Below are 18140 nucleotides of genomic sequence, written 5' to 3' on the forward strand. Positions count from 1 at the left end.
GTCTCTTCCAATGCCTGCCTGATGGGCCGCCGAGAAAATAGCTGCCGCTGCTGCGAGAGACACGGGGCAACAAACAAAGTCACCTCTAGATGATCCCTTCGTAGATATCAGCTCCCCCGAATATTGTTTCTTTTTATACTTTAATATAATAAGTTCAGTATAAAACTATTCGAGGCTTGTGTGGATGGGATCAGATGGTTTGCGGGGATGGGGACCGAGCTCGCGGGGACAGAGACACATTTTTTCCCTGTGTCATTCTCTAGGCTCTGCCACGAAATGATTTCAACTACAGTGGTGCCTCGCATAACGAACGCCTCGCACAACGAACGCTGCACACAACGAACTTCATGTCTTGATTCACACAACGAACTTCGTTTCACACAACGAACTTCGTTTCACACAACGAAGTCGCCCGAGCTGCCGATGTATTGCATCCTTCCGCGCAGGCACTGCAGGCAGTCGTTAGTCACTGCGCTTAACTGCCCTCTCTCACTGTATACAGTCGTCCTTTTAAGATAAACTCAATATTTTTTATATATCATGGCTTCTAAAAAAAGCAGGAAGGTGATTTCTGTTGAAATGAAACGGGAAATAATTAGAAGGAGTGAATGTGGGGTAAAACAGTGCGACCTCGTCAAAGAGTTTGGCCTCAGCAAGACCACCATTTTCACCATTTTGACAAATTTATCTTTTTTTATGTCATCTTAGCATATTTTATGCTGCAAAACAAATTATTTTTTTTAACATGTATTGTTATGGGAAAACGCGTTTCACATAACGAACTTTTCGCATAACAAACTTGCTCCTGGAACGAATTAAGTTCGTTGTGTGAGGCACCACTGTATGTGCGGACGAGTAGGGTGTCAGTCGAGTTGACGTAGCCGTCGTAGCAGAAGCAGGCACAGGGTATGGCTCTCAAAAAAAATCTTAATTGTTGTACTGCTGATTTTGGCTCTTTTGACTAATGAGCTTGCCTACCACTGGGTTACACCATTTGAGATAAGTGTTGCTTTCCATGATTTGAGGGTTTATATTTACCACTTTCATGATTAGTAGTTTTTTTATTTTTTTTCATTATTACACAATATACTTCAATGATACAGCTCATGAAGCACACACCTGCAGATGTAGTTCTGTAGTTCTCTACACAAAATAGGTGAGGCAGGTAGGATGGGACAGGCGGAGGTGATTAAAATGTGGAGTCAGGATGTGGACCTGAAATAATATGGCAATTATAAGAGGTCCTATGATCTGATCACCCACAATTATGATACGCCTGTCTCTTACTGCAAGTAAATCTACTGTTTAGGAAAAGATAATAGCTTATTTTGTTCTATGTGGGAGCAGATAATATTGAAGATAGACACACTCAAGTTAGCCTGTGGTAGGCCTTTTTATATATTCTTTGTCTTTGAGAAACATCCATACTAGACCCAATTTGCTGTATGCCATATGTCATTCTGGGTAGGATGATTATACCAGTGATTCCCAACCCTGTTCTGGAGGAACACCAGGCCAATCGGGTTTTCAGGCTAGCCCTAATGAATTTGCATGAGAGAGATTTGCATATGATGGAAGTGATAGGCATGCAAATTTGCTTCATGCATATTCATTAGGGCTAGCCTGAAAACCCAATTGGCCTGGTGTTCCTCCAGGACAGGGTTGGGAACCACTGGATTATACAATAAGGAAGTCCTCTTCTTCTTGGTTTGCATATTTTTCTTTGAACAAAAGGGAAGTATAACTGAGTTAAAGTTTATTCCTGGAATGTTTAGGCTCTGTACGGATAAGTCCTGATCTATTATTGTGGATTAAACAAGATGGAGAGACACATATCCAGGAGACAGGAGAGAGAGAAGTTAGACATTCAGACACGGGTGAGTAACAAATACTCTACAGAATGATATTGGCTATAGTAATAACTACAATACAGAGTAAGAGGAGGTATTTCAGTGTACTGGTGAGCAATAACTACAGCATCTTCTTTCTGGAGTTCTCTTGTAACTATTGGACTTACTTATAAAAGTTTGTCTTTTTGGATCCTAGGCAGCTCTAGAAATTTCCGTGAGAGAGGGAACATGCGATCAGAGATGGTTGTAGGTGGGAACAAGACTGTGTCTGAATTCAAGAGGGCCTGGGATAGGCACGTGGGATCTCTCAGAGTGAGAAAGAGATAATGGTTACTGTGGATGGGCAGACCAGATGGGCCATTTGGCCTTTATCTGCCATCATGTTTCTATGTCTCTATGGTTGTAGTTGTGGGTGGCTGAGTTCCTCTTTTGATGTGGACTGTATTTCCTGCTGTTTTACCTTTTTTTAATTCTTTAATTCAATTCTTTAATTTCCCTTTAGTTTTATTGCTGTTTCAAATATTAGTTCCATAACCTAATTTAAAAAAAGAGAGAGGGAGATCACGTGATGCTGTGAGTCGGGCAACAGCACTCTGTGCCGGCTCCGGAGCCCTGTTCCTCATTTCGCTAACGGGAGAAAATTTTAAACGACTCGCTGACCACCGCACCCACAGTCCTGGTGTCGCTACTGCATGGACCGGTTCCTGGCCCGATCGCCCTCAGCTATGGCTTCTAAAACGACGAAAAAGGATTGGGAGAGAGTGAAACCAAACGAAGACAAGATGGCGGAGGTATCGCATGCTGACGGCCCGGCGCTTACCCCAGCTATGCTCGTGGACTTGCAGCAGGCGATCCTGCAGGCACTGGAGCCGCGTATGGCTCAGATTTCCACGCAACTAAACAAACTGGAATCGCTGCTGGAGGACCACTCCACCCGAGTCACAGAGTTGGAGTCCCGGGTATCAGCCGTGGAGGACGGGGCACTGGGAGTGTCTTCTGAGGTGGCCACGCTGACAACCCAACTGCGCTCCTGCCAGGATAAACTGGAGGACCTGGAAAACAGGTCTCATCGTGGCAATTTGAGGTTTATAGGCCTCCCTGAAAATATCTCTGATTCAGTGCTGCTCTCGGTGGTGGAGTCGTGGCTGGCCAGTGAGTTGCCGATGCCGACGTCCTTGGGACCGGCCCGGTTTGAAAGGGTGTATCGGGTTGGCTCCCACACTGGATCTGATCAGCGCCCTAGAGTGGTCATCGGAAAACTTCATAATTACCGTCATAAAGTGGAAATACTAAGGGCTTATCGTGCAAAAAAGGATTTGCTGGTCTATGAAACTTTACCTGTGCGAATTGGTCAAGATTACTCGGCCGCCCTGACAGACCGGCGTAAAGTGTTTCATCCTATCTGTGCGAGGCTTGTGGAAAAGAAACGCCGCTTTATGTTTATATACCCGGCCATCTTGAAAATTCAACATAATGGAAAGTGGCATGTGTTTGACTCAGCGGACGTCGCAGGAGAATTTGTGAACCGTCTGGAGCCTTCCCTGCCTCCCCCCTGAGTTGTGCAGCGTGAACATCCTTTTGTGGTTGGCGGTGATTCATTTTTTCTATTTTCTTAATCTCTCTCATGACTTGACATTTCACTCATCAAGGAGGACAGGGCGCTGACGGCGTCAGTAACATGATCTGCTTTCCTGGGGCCCGGAGGGCTCTTGGCAAGCCATGTTCTTGGGATTGGGGAAGAGTTGGGCGGGAGTTTGGGGAATTGGTGGAGGGGGGGATGGGTTTGGGGAAGGGGGTTGTGGTTTATTCTGCAGAATTTTATTTTCTCTATTCCAATATTCTTGCTGAGTTCTTTTGGTATCATTCAATGTGCCTATCTTCTGTGGGTTTTGTGGTATTCCCTCTTAGGCCTGGCTGGGAGTCTGGGAGGGACTACTCGAGAGCAGGGGCGAATGTATTTGTTGTTTTTCTCACCTGGGTGATCAGACTTTTTGCCTCTTGTCCTGGAATGTCTGTGGTATAACCTCTCCTATCAAACGTAGCAAAATTCTTCAACGGCTTCAACATCACAAAGCCGATTTGGCATGTTTGCAGGAGACCAGGTTGACTGATGCAGAACATGACAAATTACAGAGGGGCTGGGTGGGTCAGGTGTATTATGCATCCTCCTTGAATAAGAAGGTGGGTGTTGCTCTTTTGGTACGCAGGGGGTTCCCGGGTAAGGTAGAACGCTTGTATGGTGATTCCCAGGGGAGAATTTTACTGTGTAAGGTAACTATGTCTGGATACACATTTAATCTCTTAGTGGTATATGTCCCTAATCAGTATGACCATGCCTTTTTCTCCTCCTTGGTGACATTGGGCCTTAGGGATCCCACCAATCCAGTAATCTTACTAGGTGACTTTAATCAGGTTTTGGACCCGGACATGGACAGAACGGGTCCGGGTACTTCTCAGTCTCATAGTATTACTCGGGGTATTCCCTTTCTTTGTGACAACTTGGATCTTATTGATCCATGGCGCCTGCTACATCCTACGGAGAGGGATTTTGCCCATCAATCACGTGCTCACCACACTTTTTCTAGAATTGATTACATTCTGACTTCAGCTGGGTACTTTTCTCGGGTCCACTCCTCAGAAGTGGGACCTCTTGCTGTGTCCAATCACTGTCCTATATGGATTGACATCTCCCGGGTAGATTCAGTTTCCACGGGGGGGAGTTGGAAATTTCCTTCCTATTTGGCCTCTAATCCGGAGTTTCTCAAATATCTCAAGCAAAAATGGGAAGACTATGTGGCCTTTAATGGCCAGCATCGAGACAACCCTTTATTATTTTGGGACGCAGCCAAGTCGGTTCTACGGGGTGATATTATATCTTATGTGGTTGCCCAGAAACATCGTCTGTCCCGGGGCCTCTTACATTTAGAACGGGAATATTAAAAATTGAAGCGTCGGCACTTGTCGCATCCCTCTCCACAATCTTGGGAGGCGATGGTGGCGGCCCAAGCTGCGTTAAACACGTTGTTGCACGATCGAACTCAGAAATATTTTCATTATTCTAGATTTCGATATTATAAATTTGGACATAAAGCAGGACGGATGTTGGCAACCTTAACAAAACCTAAACGTCCACCTCGTTATATTCCCAGTTTAATACTACCGTCGGGGCGGGTGGTGACTTCGGCCGCGGATATTATGGATAGTTTCTTCAATTATTTTCGGGATTTTTATGCCTCCAGGGATCCAATGGAGGGTCCAGAGGTTGTGGACTACTTACAAGATGCTGGGGTCCCTCGTTTGTCGTCCCCTGACCGTCTCTTTTTGAATCGCCCAATCCAAGGTAGGGAACTCCAGATAGCGGTTAAACAGTTAAAAGGTGGCACCTTGCCGGGCCCGGATGGATTTTCCCCCAAATTCTATAAATCTCTTTTGGACTCTATCTGCGGCCCTTTGGAGGCTTATTATTCTGCGGCTCTAGTGGAGGGGCACTTCCCTGTAGGATCTAACCATGCATTCATAACTTTACTACCTAAACCGGGCAAACCTGACACGGATCTTGAATCTTATAGGCCGATTTCTTTACTTAACGTAGATATCAAAATTCTGGATAAAATATTGGCAAATCGCCTGGCCATGTTGCTGCCCACATTGATAATTCCTGAACAGGTGGGCTTTGTACCACGTCGACACTCAGTGCTGAATGTCCGCAGACTTCTCACAGCTATGCAAAGGGCCCGGGACGAGGGAGTGCGGGGAATCTTGGTTGGCCTGGACGCAGCTAAAGCCTTTGACCAGGTTAACTGGGCATACTTGTTTACGGTCCTTTCTTATATGGGGTTCGAGGGGTGGTTTTTGGAGATGGTCCATTTGCTCTACAAAGACCCAACGGCTAGTATCTTGGTGAACGGTTCTCGTTCCTCTCAGTTTTCTATAGCACGGGGCACTAGACAGGGTAGTCCGTTATCCCCTCTACTTTTTCTTCTTTATTTAGACCCCTTTCTTCGCACTCTTTTGTTGGACGACGAACTGCAGGGCCTCCCGGAGGGAACCTCACAACTGAGAGTCTTGGCGTATGCGGATGACCTTTTGCTGACCTTAGGGTCTCCCGAACTATCCCTTCTAGAGCGTTGGAGTTACTGGATGAGTTTAGTATGTATTCTGGACTGGTTCTGAACAAACAAAAATCTATGGTGTTGCCTCTCTCTCCTGTAGTCCGGGCCCAATGGCAGGGTCCCTTTCCTTTGGCTTGGGCTCCGGGCACTCTCACTTATTTGGGAATAACTATTTCTCCCGACCTTACCACACTTTACACATTGAACATAGACCCTCTTGTGCACACTACACACCACAAATCGGAGACGTGGCGGGCCTTTCCACTTTCACTTATGGGGAAAATAGCATTGTATAATATGGTACTGGTGCCTCAGTGGTTATATGTATTTCAAATGTTACCTATTTTGTTATCTGCTAAACATGATAAATTCATTGGACGGTGTCTCCAAAAATATTTATGGAATGGTAAGAGAGCACTTATGTCTCTTGTTCATCTGGCGCGTCCTCGAGACCTTGGAGGCTTGGGATTGCGTAGCCTTCGTTTGTTATCACAGGCGTGCCAGATGAGACATTTAAACGACTGGTTTAGGGGGACTAGCTATTTTTGGCCACCAGTGGGGAACTTTTATTGTGTGCTCCATTCCATTTCAGTTATCTTCTTCATGTGCAGCGCATGCCTCCGAAGACCTCTTTGGCACGGGACATTTTCTTGCTTCCCCTGAGACGTCTCTGGAGGCATTTGTGTCATCAACTGCACGTTTCATCTCAGGTGACCCCCTTTTTACCTTTGAGGGATAATGGGGATTTTCCCATTGGAATGACACCATCCTCTTCTGCTGTATGGACTGTCAATTCTAACCAATTCCTTTTTCAGCTGTTAAATTCGGATGGATCCTTGAAATCATTTGAGGACCTTCGTAGGGATCATGGTTGGAGGGAGCAGAACTGGTTATCATATCTTCAGCTTTCTTCCTATATACATTCCCTATCTCGGGAAGCTCTCACGGATCGGCGCATGGAAACCATCTCTGAGGCACTAAGTCTGACTGCACAGGACATGATTCCTTTGAGATTTCATCATCGTCATCTCCAAGAGCAATTGGGCGAACTTTCCTATGACTCCTATGCAGACAAATGGTCACTGGAACTTTCCTGCACAGTGACAGCGCAAATGATTAAGAGAGGCCTTCCTAGGACGGCACGCCTGACGCCTAGTAGTGCCCTTGATTGAAATGAACTTCATATTTTTGCTGCGTCTCTATAGGTCTCCTGCTTACCTCTTTCGAGCTAAGATGTGTGCTTCGGCACAATGCCTTAAATGTTCTTATTCCCCAGCTAGCCTTGGTCATCAGTTCTGGTCCTGCCCGAGGGTCCATTCCTTTTGGCTACAGCTTCATCGACACATCCAGACAATGTGGACTTAAAAATTTGCTCTCCGACTGGAACTGTTGTTTACTTTGGAACAGCTTCCTCTTCCCCATCCGAAGGGGTTTCGGGGCTTTATGGCACGCTCGATGCTGTTGGGGAAGAAAGTGATTTTGCACTGTTGGATTTCTTCAGACTCCCCCACTTTGTCCCACTGGCGTACCTTGATGTTACAACATGCCTCTCTGGAACGTTTACAATTCTCAGATTTTGACTCGGTGAGGGGTAAAGCTTTCAGTGTTTGTTGGGAACCATTTTGGCTTACGTTAACCCACAGAGCTCGTAGTCATCTGCTAAATGTTTAAATTTTTGTGGCACTACAGGGAATGGAGTGTATTCTGTTGTATTGGATTTGGTTGGGGGGGGTAGGGGTGGGGGTGGGTGGGTGTTTAGTTTCATGGTGAATTATGGGAGAATGACTGTATTCATTTGTAATGTTGAACACCATGTCTCACGTGCCTGTGTATGTTGTTGCCTTTTTGAAAATTAATAAACATATTGAACATAAAAAAAGAGAGAGGTTTGAAGACTCATGTGCTAATTTGTGGAATTTTCTTAATCTCAGAAATCCTAAGTAGTTGTGTGAGGCCAGAAAACTTTGTTTCTTGACATTAATAGTGTTCCATAGTTCCTAATGCACGATTACTGTGTTTTGTTTCTATCCAGCAGATACTGAGGCAATGCAGGAGACGAAGAGGGAGGAGAATCAAGAAAAATGGCTTTTAGAAATTGAGCCCATCCCAAGACAACCAGGAAATGTCGGTGAGAATATTTCCCAGAGGAATGAGAGTCAAAACACAAGGAATTATGAACAGGAATCGGAGAAGAAGCCGAGAGACCCTGCAAGAGACTCCCTGGATGCAGTCACTGAGGGTGAGAAAAGTGACAGGGAACTCACAAACATCCCTCAGCTCCAGAGACACATGAGAAAAGAGAGACCCTTACGAAGTAAAAACAGTGACCAAAAGGCTGAAACGGAGAAGAAGCAGAGAGACCCTGCAAGAGACTCCCTGGGTGCAGTCACTAAGAGTGAGAAAAGTGACAGGGAACTCACAAACATCCCTGAGCACCAGAGACACCCGAGAGAAGAGAGACCCTTGCGAAATAAAAACAGCGACCAAATGGCGGAATCGGAGAAGAAGCCGAGAGACCCTGCAAGAGACTCCCTGGGTGCAGTCACTAAGAGTGAGAAAAGTGACAGGGAAATCACAAACATCCCTGAGCACCAGAGACACCCGAGAGAAGAGAGACCCTTGCGAAATAAAAACAGCGACCAAATGGCGGAATCAGAGAAGAAGCCGAGAGACCCTGCAAGAGACTCCCTGGGTGCAGTCACTAAGAGTGAGAAAAGTGACAGGGAAATCACAAACATCCCTGAGCACCAGAGACACCCGAGAGAAGAGAGACCCTTGCGAAATAAAAACAGCGACCAAATGGCGGAATCGGAGAAAAAGCCGAGAGACCCTGCAAGAGACTCCCTGGGTGCAGTCACTAAGAGTGAGAAAAGTGACAGGGAAATCACAAACATCCCTGAGCACCAGAGACACCCGAGAGAAGAGAGACCCTTGCGAAATAAAAACAGCGACCAAATGGCGGAATCGGAGAAGAAGCCGAGAGACCCTGCAAGAGACTCCCTGGGTGCAGTCACTAAGAGTGAGAAAAGTGACAGGGAACTCACAAACATCCCTCAGCTCCAGAGACACATGAGAAAAGAGAGACCCTTACGAAGTAAAAACAGTGACCAAAAGGCTGAAACGGAGAAGAAGCAGAGAGACCCTGCAAGAGACTCCCTGGGTGCAGTCACTAAGAGTGAGAAAAGTGACAGGGAAATCACAAACATCCCTGAGCACCAGAGACACCCGAGAGAAGAGAGACCCTTGCGAAATAAAAACAGCGACCAAATGGCGGAATCGGAGAAAAAGCCGAGAGACCCTGCAAGAGACTCCCTGGGTGCAGTCACTAAGAGTGAGAAAAGTGACAGGGAAATCACAAACATCCCTGAGCACCAGAGACACCCGAGAGAAGAGAGACCCTTGCGAAATAAAAACAGCGACCAAATGGCGGAATCGGAGAAGAAGCCGAGAGACCCTGCAAGAGACTCCCTGGGTGCAGTCATTAAGAGTGAGAAAAGTGACAGGGAAATCACAAACATCCCTGAGCACCAGAGACACCCGAGAGAAGAGAGACCCTTACGAAATAAAAACAGTGACCAAATGGCTTTTCAGCTCCATCAGGGAAAGAGGAAAGGGAAGAAATCCATTCTGCAAGACACCACTGGAAAAAGCCATGGTAAGATATATCATTTCTTATTGCCCAAGAGAATCCACCCCAGGGTGAGACCCTTTTTGTGTTGTCAGTGTAGAAAAGGCTCCAAACGAAAGGTGAAGCTGAAATACAGCAGAGAACGCATGCATAAGGGAAACCTTTTACGTGGAGTTGAATGTATGAAAGCATTAATTCCTAGGGATGGACAGCCCAAACATTCGTCTTTTAGCTCCTCTTCATTTATGTTTCAGGAGCAATATCAGCAAGAGTGTGAACTATTTGGAAATGTGGCACAATGGTGAAAAAATAGGGAACTATATATGATGTTGTTTCAGCAATGCAATATTTGCAAAGAGGACACAAGGGGCAAATTCTATAAATGGTGTCCCGATTGTAGGCTGTGGAAGGCGTCCTACCGCTGTTTAACCAGCCAATCGGGATGCAAGTTTAAAAAAAAACACCCCGTGACCGGCAGCCTACATTGTGGGTGTTTTTGTGAGCCTAGGAAGCGTGAAGTTCTGCTTAAGCTCACCCAAGGCTAGGTGTGGGATTGATTTCGCCTGGAAGTGGCCTTAGGTGAGCTTAGGAGGCCCTAGGCATCTTCCTAGTGCTGCAATAGGCGCCTGAAATGCAGGCCAGCAAAATGCTGGACTACATTTCAAATAGACTCAGCCATTTAACTGATCGCGACAAGGGAATCTCCCTGCCACGGTGAGTTTAGCAAAGTTGACTGGAAGGAGGGATGCCCATTCATTTTGAATGGCGGCCTGCCAGCAGACGCAAGTGGGCATCTGTCCTGCCGGGGGATATTGTGAGGGGTGAAGTCAGGAGGAATTGGGTAAGAACATAAGAAGTTGCCACCACTGGGTCAGACCAAAGGTCCATCGCGCCCAGCAGTGCGCTCCCACGGCAGCCCATCAGGTCTGTGACATGTGAAGTGGTTCCTGACCATTTCTGTAACCTACCTCTACATCTATCTGTAACCCTCAATCCCCTCATCCTTTAGGAACCTATCTAAACCTTCCTTGAAATCCTGTAGTGTGCTCTGGCCTATCACAACCTCCGGAAGCACGCATTCCATGTGTCCACCACCCTCTGGGTAAAAAAGAACTTCCTCGCATTTGTTCTAAACCTGTCCCCTCTCAATTTCTCTGAGTGACCCCCTTGTACTTGTGATTCCCCACAATCTGAAGAATCTGTCCATGTCCACCTTCTCTATGCCCCTCAGGATTTTGAAGGTTTCTATCATGTCTCCTCTAAGTCTCCGCTTTTTCAGGGAGAACAGCCCCAGCATTTTCAACCTGTCAGCGTATGAAAAGTTTTCCATACCATTTACCAGTTTAGTTGCTCTCCTCTGGACCCCCTCAAGTACTGTCATGTCCTTCTTGAGGTACGGCGACCAGTACTAGACACAGTACTCCAGATGTGGGCGCACCATTGCACGATATAGCGGCATGATGACTTCCTTCGTCCTGGTCGTGATACCCTTTTTAATGATATCCAATATTCTGTTCACTTTCTTTGAGGCTGTCGCACATTGTGCTGATGCTTTCAATGTTGTGTCCACCATCACCCCCAGGTCTCTTTCAAGGTTGCTCACCCCTAGCAGTGATCCTCCCATTTTGTAGCTGAACATCGGGTTCTTTTTCCCTACATGCATGACCTTGCATTTCTCTATGTTAAAACTCATCTGCCACTTTTTTGCCCACTCTTCCAGTCTCGTTAAGTCTCTTTGCAGGTCTTCGCAGTCTTCTGTGTTTCTAACCCTGCTGCAGAGTTTGGTGTCATCAGCAAATTTAATAACCTCACATTTCGTCCCTGTCTCCAGGTCGTTGATAAATATATTGAATAGGAGCGGTCCCAGCACCGACCCCTGTGGAACTCTGCTCGTGACCCATTGCCAGTCTGAGTAATGGCCCTTTACTCCAACCCTCTGTTTCCTGCCTGCCAGCCAGTGTTTGATCCATCGGTGGATATCCCCCTGCACCCCGTGGCTCCACAGCTTCCTAAGCAGTCTTTCGTGAGGTACCTTGTCGAAGGCCTTTTGGAAGTCAAGGTAAATGATGTCTATGGATTCCCCTTTATCCACCTGGCTGTTTATTCCCTCAAAGAAATACAGTAAGTTCGTGAGGCATGACCTTCCCTTGCAGAAGCCGTGCTGGCTCGCCTTCAGTTGTCCATTGTTTTCTATGTGTTCGTAGATTGTGTCCTTGACCAGTGCTTCCATCATCTTTCCCGGAACCGAGGTCAAGCTCACCAGCCTGTAGTTTCCCGGGTCACCCCTTGATCCCTTCTTAAAGATGGGCGTGACATTGGCTATTTTCCAGTCCTCTGGGATCTCCCCAGTTTTCAAGGATAGGTTACAAATTTGGTATAGTGTTTCCGCTATTTCGTTTCTCAGTTCCTTTAATACCCTTGGGTGGGTACTCCTCCTGCTGCAGACATCCAGAGATGGAGAAGCTTCAGGGGTTCCGGCAGAAAGGAGTGGGCTGCTAAACTGATCGCCTTAGGGAGATTCCCATGTTGCGATCAGCTCGGCGACAACAAGATTTGCTAATCGGCACCTGTGACATAGACACCGGTTAGAAAATTGGGGTGTTTAGGTGGGGATAAGTGTCTGTCCGTCAATGGACCGTCCGTGTGTGATTCTGAAAAGCCGCTTAGGCAGCTACTGAGACCAGGCGTCCTATACAGAAACCGGCCCCAAATGTCTTTCTTCAGCTTGCTTTTGTTTAATGACGTGGGATATGTCCTTGGCTTTTCCCATGTCATTGCCCTCCCTTTTTTTTTTTTATTAATAAATGTTTATTGAAAAAATTTTGAAATATACAAACCAAAGTATGAATATCAGGGACGGCTCAAGATAAAACAATCAAGCAGACTTACACAGAATCCCAATAATACATCCTCAGAGAACAAAGAAAACCCAGCATAACAACCAAGCCCCCAATACCCATCCATAACCAGAACTCCACAGACCACCCCCAAGCTCCACATCCCGCAAAGAGGGATCTCCTGTTGGTTCTTCAGAAGAGTCCACCCCGATCCACAATCCCCCCTCCCCCACAGAAGTAAGCTCAAAATAAAGAATCAACTTTGTCAAGTAGCAATGTCCAAGTCCGGTTATAAGTATAATAGTAACCATGACGCTTTGCAATAGACAGTTCCATAGTACTGATAAACCTAAGCTTTAAAGTCCAGTCCAGTTTAGTGGGCGCTTTGGCCTGCTTCCAATGAGCGGCAATCAAGCGTTTAGCTGCCGCCAGACCCCAGTATCGAAGCTTAGTTTGCCAAGAACGTAAACATACATTAGAAAGGCCTAGCAAACAACCCTGCGGAGAAAAAGGCATAATTAGTTGAAACAGTTGTGATAAGCAACCCACCACCTGCCTCCAGAAAGGCTGTAGCACAGTGCAATCCCACCAAATATGTAAAAATGTCCCCAGGGCGTTCCCACATCTCCAGCATAGGGCCGAAGCACTAGGAAACATACGGTGGAGACGCACCGGTGTATAATACCATCTTGTAAAACTTTATAGGCATTTTCCTGAATAAGTACACAAGATGAGGCCTTTCCTACTTCAACATGAATCGCAGCCCACTCCTGAGCAGTAAATGTACAGTTCAAATCTAACTCCCACGCCCGTCGATAGAGAGTCGGAAAGGAAAAGGAGCCCCGAATATATTGGTATAGAACAGAGATAGGTTTAGGAAGGCTCCTAAGAGTGAACCACATATGAGCAAAAGGGTCAAGAGAGTGGTATGACCCTCTATCCCACCCCTGAGAGTGAATAAAATGACGTATTTGAGAATAAGCTAGAAAGTCCCCTATGGGCAAGGCATTACTAAGCTGGAAAGTTTCAAAAGATACCAGGACCCCTTCTGAAGCACATCTCGAAAGGTACGCAACCCAGAGGCGGCCCACCGCACAAAAGTAGGGCTCTCCCTCCCAACAGGGAACAGGGGCTCCTCCCGCAGCGCGCCAAAAATTGACGGGACTACCCCGTCACCCCAGCGCCGACGAGTATCACACCACAATTTCAAAAGATGGTCTAAAAACGGATTCCCCGGAACCGCTAATCGAACATCACCAATGGAAGAAGACCAAAGCCAAGACTTCAAACAATGGTGACCCACAAAGTGTTGTTCCATGCGCACCGCCAACTTAGAATCCGCTATCTCCCAATCTAGCAAAAGCCGTAAGTGAGCGGTCCGGAAATACCAAAACAGATTAGGTACGGCCCGCCCCCCACTAGACCTAACTGCCCACAAGGCAGACTGAGAAAGACGATGAGGTCTCCCCTGCCAAATAAAACAAAAAAACAAAGTATGTAACTGCTTCAAAACTAAAGAGGGGACAGGAATTGGCAACGTTTGAAAAAGAAATAGCAACGAGGTAATACATTCATTTTAAGAACTGCTATTTGACCCCACCACGATAACCAAAGCCCATTCCAACACTGAATGTCTGTCCGAATCTGTTGAACAATCCTCGCATAATTAACCGCATACAATTGGGACAAATCCACAGGTAATCTAATCCCTAAGTAGCGAATGACCCCAGGAGCCCAGCGAAAGGGAAACCGAGTAGCTAAGCGCTGTTGATCCGCTGCTCCCAAATTAACACTCAGTAATTCAGATTTATCCATATTCACCGTAAAACCCCAAAACCCGCCCATACTCCAAGAAAAGATCAACAAGAATCGGCAACGAGGTCTCTGGGTCCCGAACATACAATAACACATCATCGGCAAACAGGGCTAAACGATGTTCGAAATCTCCAACCATCACACCCTTTAAAGTCCCATGATCCCGAATATGGATGGCCAGGGGTTCCATAGAAAGGGCAAACAACAAAGGAGACAGGGGACAACCCTGTCGAGTACCCCTAGCTATTGAAAAAAATTCATTATAACCCCCATTAATTCGAACATTGGCTTTCGGAGCTTTATAAAAGGCTTGTACCCAAGCTAAAAAGAAAGAACCCAGCCCCATCTTGCACATCACTGCCCATAAAAACTCCCACGCTACCTGATCAAACGCCTTCTCAGCATTAATTGCCAAAAAGACTATTTTAGCCGAAGTCCGCTGCGCAGCCCACATAAGATGTAACGTTCTTCTAATATTATCACCAACCTGCCACCTATGAACAAAACCAGATTGATCCAAATGCACCAGGGAGGGCAGTACCCTACCCAACCGAAGAGCTAAGACTTTTGCTAAAATTTTTGCATCGGTATTCAACAATGAGATCGGACGGTATGATCCACACCCCGTAGAATCTCTGCCCGGCTTAAGCAAGACCGATATCCCAGCCTCCCCCATAGAGGTGGGCAAGGGAGATCTGCCCCACACCCCATTCGCTACACGAACTAACAGCGGAGCTAAATTCGCCCGAAAAAGTTTATAAAACTGATTAGTATACCCATCCAATCCCGGCGATTTTCCCAATTTTAAATTAGCAATAACTCCTAGAACTTCCCTCAACTCAATAGGTTCGTTTAGAAAATCCCGAGCAGACTCTGAAAGCTGAGGAAGTTGCAACGCAGACAGATACCCCTCAATAGCAGTGGAATCTTGCCCCGCCGAAGCCTAATACAAGGCAGAATAAAAAGAGGAAAACCGACCTAATAGCCGAATCAGTACAATGTGAGGTGCCCACTGAGTCCCGTACACAAGTAATAGCCGCTCTCGTCTGCTTCAACTTAATAAGTCGAGCCAAGCGAGACCCCGATGTGTTATTATACTCATAAACCGTTTGTCGTAAACGCAACCTCAAGAACTCATACTCCTCCATCTGCAATATAGAAAGTTCCGCACGCATCTTAACAAGTTGTTCATAGACTAAGGGGTCCTGGTGTCTCTGATGCAACCCTACCAATCTCTCCAGCTGTTCATGAAGGGTCAAAGAGCGCTGTGCACGCATTCGTTTACGGCGAGCACCCCATTTTATAAAAAAAACCCCGGACCACCACCTTCAGCGCATCCCACAAAGTAGCATCACTAACCGTATTATTATCATTATGCTGAAGGTACTGTTCCACAGTCATACCCACCTCCCGAACCACACTCAGATCCTTCAATAATGTCTCATTCAGTCTCCAAAAATGACATCCCGTCCCCTCCCAGAAACCCGCACAGGCTACCCACATGGGCGCATGATCAGAAACCTGGATAGGCCCAATCTCTGCCTGTCGAATCCCACCCATTACGATGAACCCATATGCCATCTATACGTGCATATGATCTATGTGCATGAGAATAATGAGTATAAGAGCGCTGGGTTGGATGAGACAACCTCCAACAATCTACCAAGCCCAGAGCAGAAAACAGAGACAGTAGAGCCCTTCGAGATGCCCTAGAAGGAGAACGAGTCCCTCCCACAGAGTGATCCAGAATAGCATCGGGTGTAACATTAAAATCCCCACCAAGATAAACCGACCCTTGAACAAAATCCACCAAATCAACTTTAAGAGACCTAAAATACCCAGCCTGTCCGATATTGGGCCCATACATATTGAGAATAGTGATGAGACGGCCCTGCAAGGTAGCCACCAGAGCCAGACATCTCCCCGCACCATCACGATAGACTTGATTCACCACTAGACCCAGCCCCTTCCTGACTAATATGGCCAACCCCCCCCACCCGTTTCCCAGGCCTGGGCCCCTGATGGGTCCAGATTTGATCAAAAGAGGGAGAGCGTAAAACTGCCACATCACAAGGCCTCAAATGTGTTTCCTGAAGTAAACAAACATCTCATTGCATGCGTACCAATTCCCTATACACAATACTACGCTTACCCGGACTATTAAGTCCATTAACATTCCATGATCCTACAGTGAAAAGTCTTCCCCAAAGCGATGTGGTATATAGGCCAAGATGTCTCCAAAACTGTTGGATTGCAGGGCAGGCCCAAAACATGTGACTCAAAGATGCGTGAGCCTGATTGCATTTCGGGCAAGAATGCAACACAGTAATCCCCATCCGGGCTGCACGTTCCGGTGGAATGTAAAGTCTAAGAACAATTTTCAATTGCATTTCCCAGTGAGTAATATTGGGTGACACCTTCTGAATGTTCTTCAGGACCCGTTGTAACTGTTGAGCAGTCAACTGGCAATGCAAGTCTTCAGCCCACGCTGTCGCTAATATATCCAGATTCGTACTTGGTTGGCAATCCCGGATCCCCACAATATGAAATCGTAGAGGAATCCTCTGTTGGGCTGAAAGGCTGAAGAGTTCCGAAAGCGCCTCCCTGCAGACTTCAGTAAGGGCAGCCACTGGGAGGGACTGAACATAGTGACGGATCTGGTAATAGGCGAAGAGATCATTAGCCTGTAGGTCAAAAGTTCGTTGCAGCTCGGCAAATGTGACCAGGCTCACCTCCTCCGAAAACAGGTGAAAAAGATATTGTAGACCTTGTGCTTGCCACCTAAGAAAGGTGGCATTTTGCATGCCCGGCTGGAAAGCTCCATTGCCCAGTATAGGCAAATATAAAGACACCCTAGAAGACAATTTGGATGTTTTACAGACCCATCTCCATGTCCTTCTGGCCAGCGTAAAAATGGGGTAATGAGACACCAAAGGACGCATCCTCGGATCCGCCACATGTAGAAAATAGCTCACATGGAATGGAGCCAGCAAAGATAACTCCAGTGGTGTAGCAGAAAAATCAGATGTTCCTCTAAACCAATCATTAATATGTCTCATCTGACAAGCCATAGCATACCAATGTACATTTAATAAACCATAGCCCCCCCTATCCCTGGGCAGACACATCCGTAGCAAGGGCATACGTGGTCGCTTACCACCCCATAGAAAACGCTGTAGCTCTTTCGTTAAACGAATGTTATGGGCATGGGACAGCAGCAGAGGTAAAACCTGAAAGCGATACAACCATTTGGGAAAGAGCACCATATTAAAAAGGGCTACCCGGCCCGCCACCGATAAGGGAAAAGTGGACCAATTCTGTAGATGTTGTAAGGTGTCTTGAAGCAATGGGGTGATATTGCTGGTGTACAGGGTCGTAAGGTCTCGGGGGATCTGTACCCCCAAATAGCGAATTGAAGTCTGAGCCCACGTAAATGGGAAGTGACCACTCCATGTCTGTTGTAGTGTCATGGGGCTAGCTAGGGCCATAGATTTCTGGTAGTTCAACGTAAATCCCGAATAAAATTTGAATTCGTCAAGCGCTTGCAATAAATATCGAACAGAGTGAGCGGGGTCAGTTAGCAAAAATAATAGGTCATCTGCAAAGGCCAACACTTTGAATGAGTCCCGAAGTCCACACCCACTATGTCGAGGTCCTGAGACACTGTGCGAAGAAAGGGTTCAAGGTACAATAGAAATAAGAGGGGTGACAGGGGACAGCCCTGTCGAGTTCCCCTCTCAATAGGTATTGGGTCAGTAATAATGTCATTGACAAGTAGTCTTGCTGTTGGAGTGGAATATAAAGTGCGTAATGCCGAGGCGAACCAGCCAGATATCCCCATACAATTTAACACTTCAAAGAGGTACGTCCAATCGACCTGGTAGAACGCCTGCGCCAC

The 18140-nt window shown here is 46.6% G+C and overlaps 1 protein-coding gene and 1 pseudogene across 13 annotated transcripts in view; both read left to right on the forward strand.

The window, feature by feature from the left end:
• LOC117355233 (zinc finger protein 271-like) overlaps positions 1–18140 on the forward strand; it is a 906970-nt gene that overhangs the window by 617639 nt on the left and 271191 nt on the right. The gene's annotated exons all lie outside the window — the stretch shown is intronic.
• Positions 1–18140, forward strand: part of LOC117355859 — a 127068-nt pseudogene that overhangs the window by 8824 nt on the left and 100104 nt on the right.

This window comes from Geotrypetes seraphini, chromosome 2 (assembly GCF_902459505.1).
Source record: "Geotrypetes seraphini chromosome 2, aGeoSer1.1, whole genome shotgun sequence".
Lineage (NCBI taxonomy): Eukaryota > Metazoa > Chordata > Amphibia > Gymnophiona > Dermophiidae > Geotrypetes > Geotrypetes seraphini.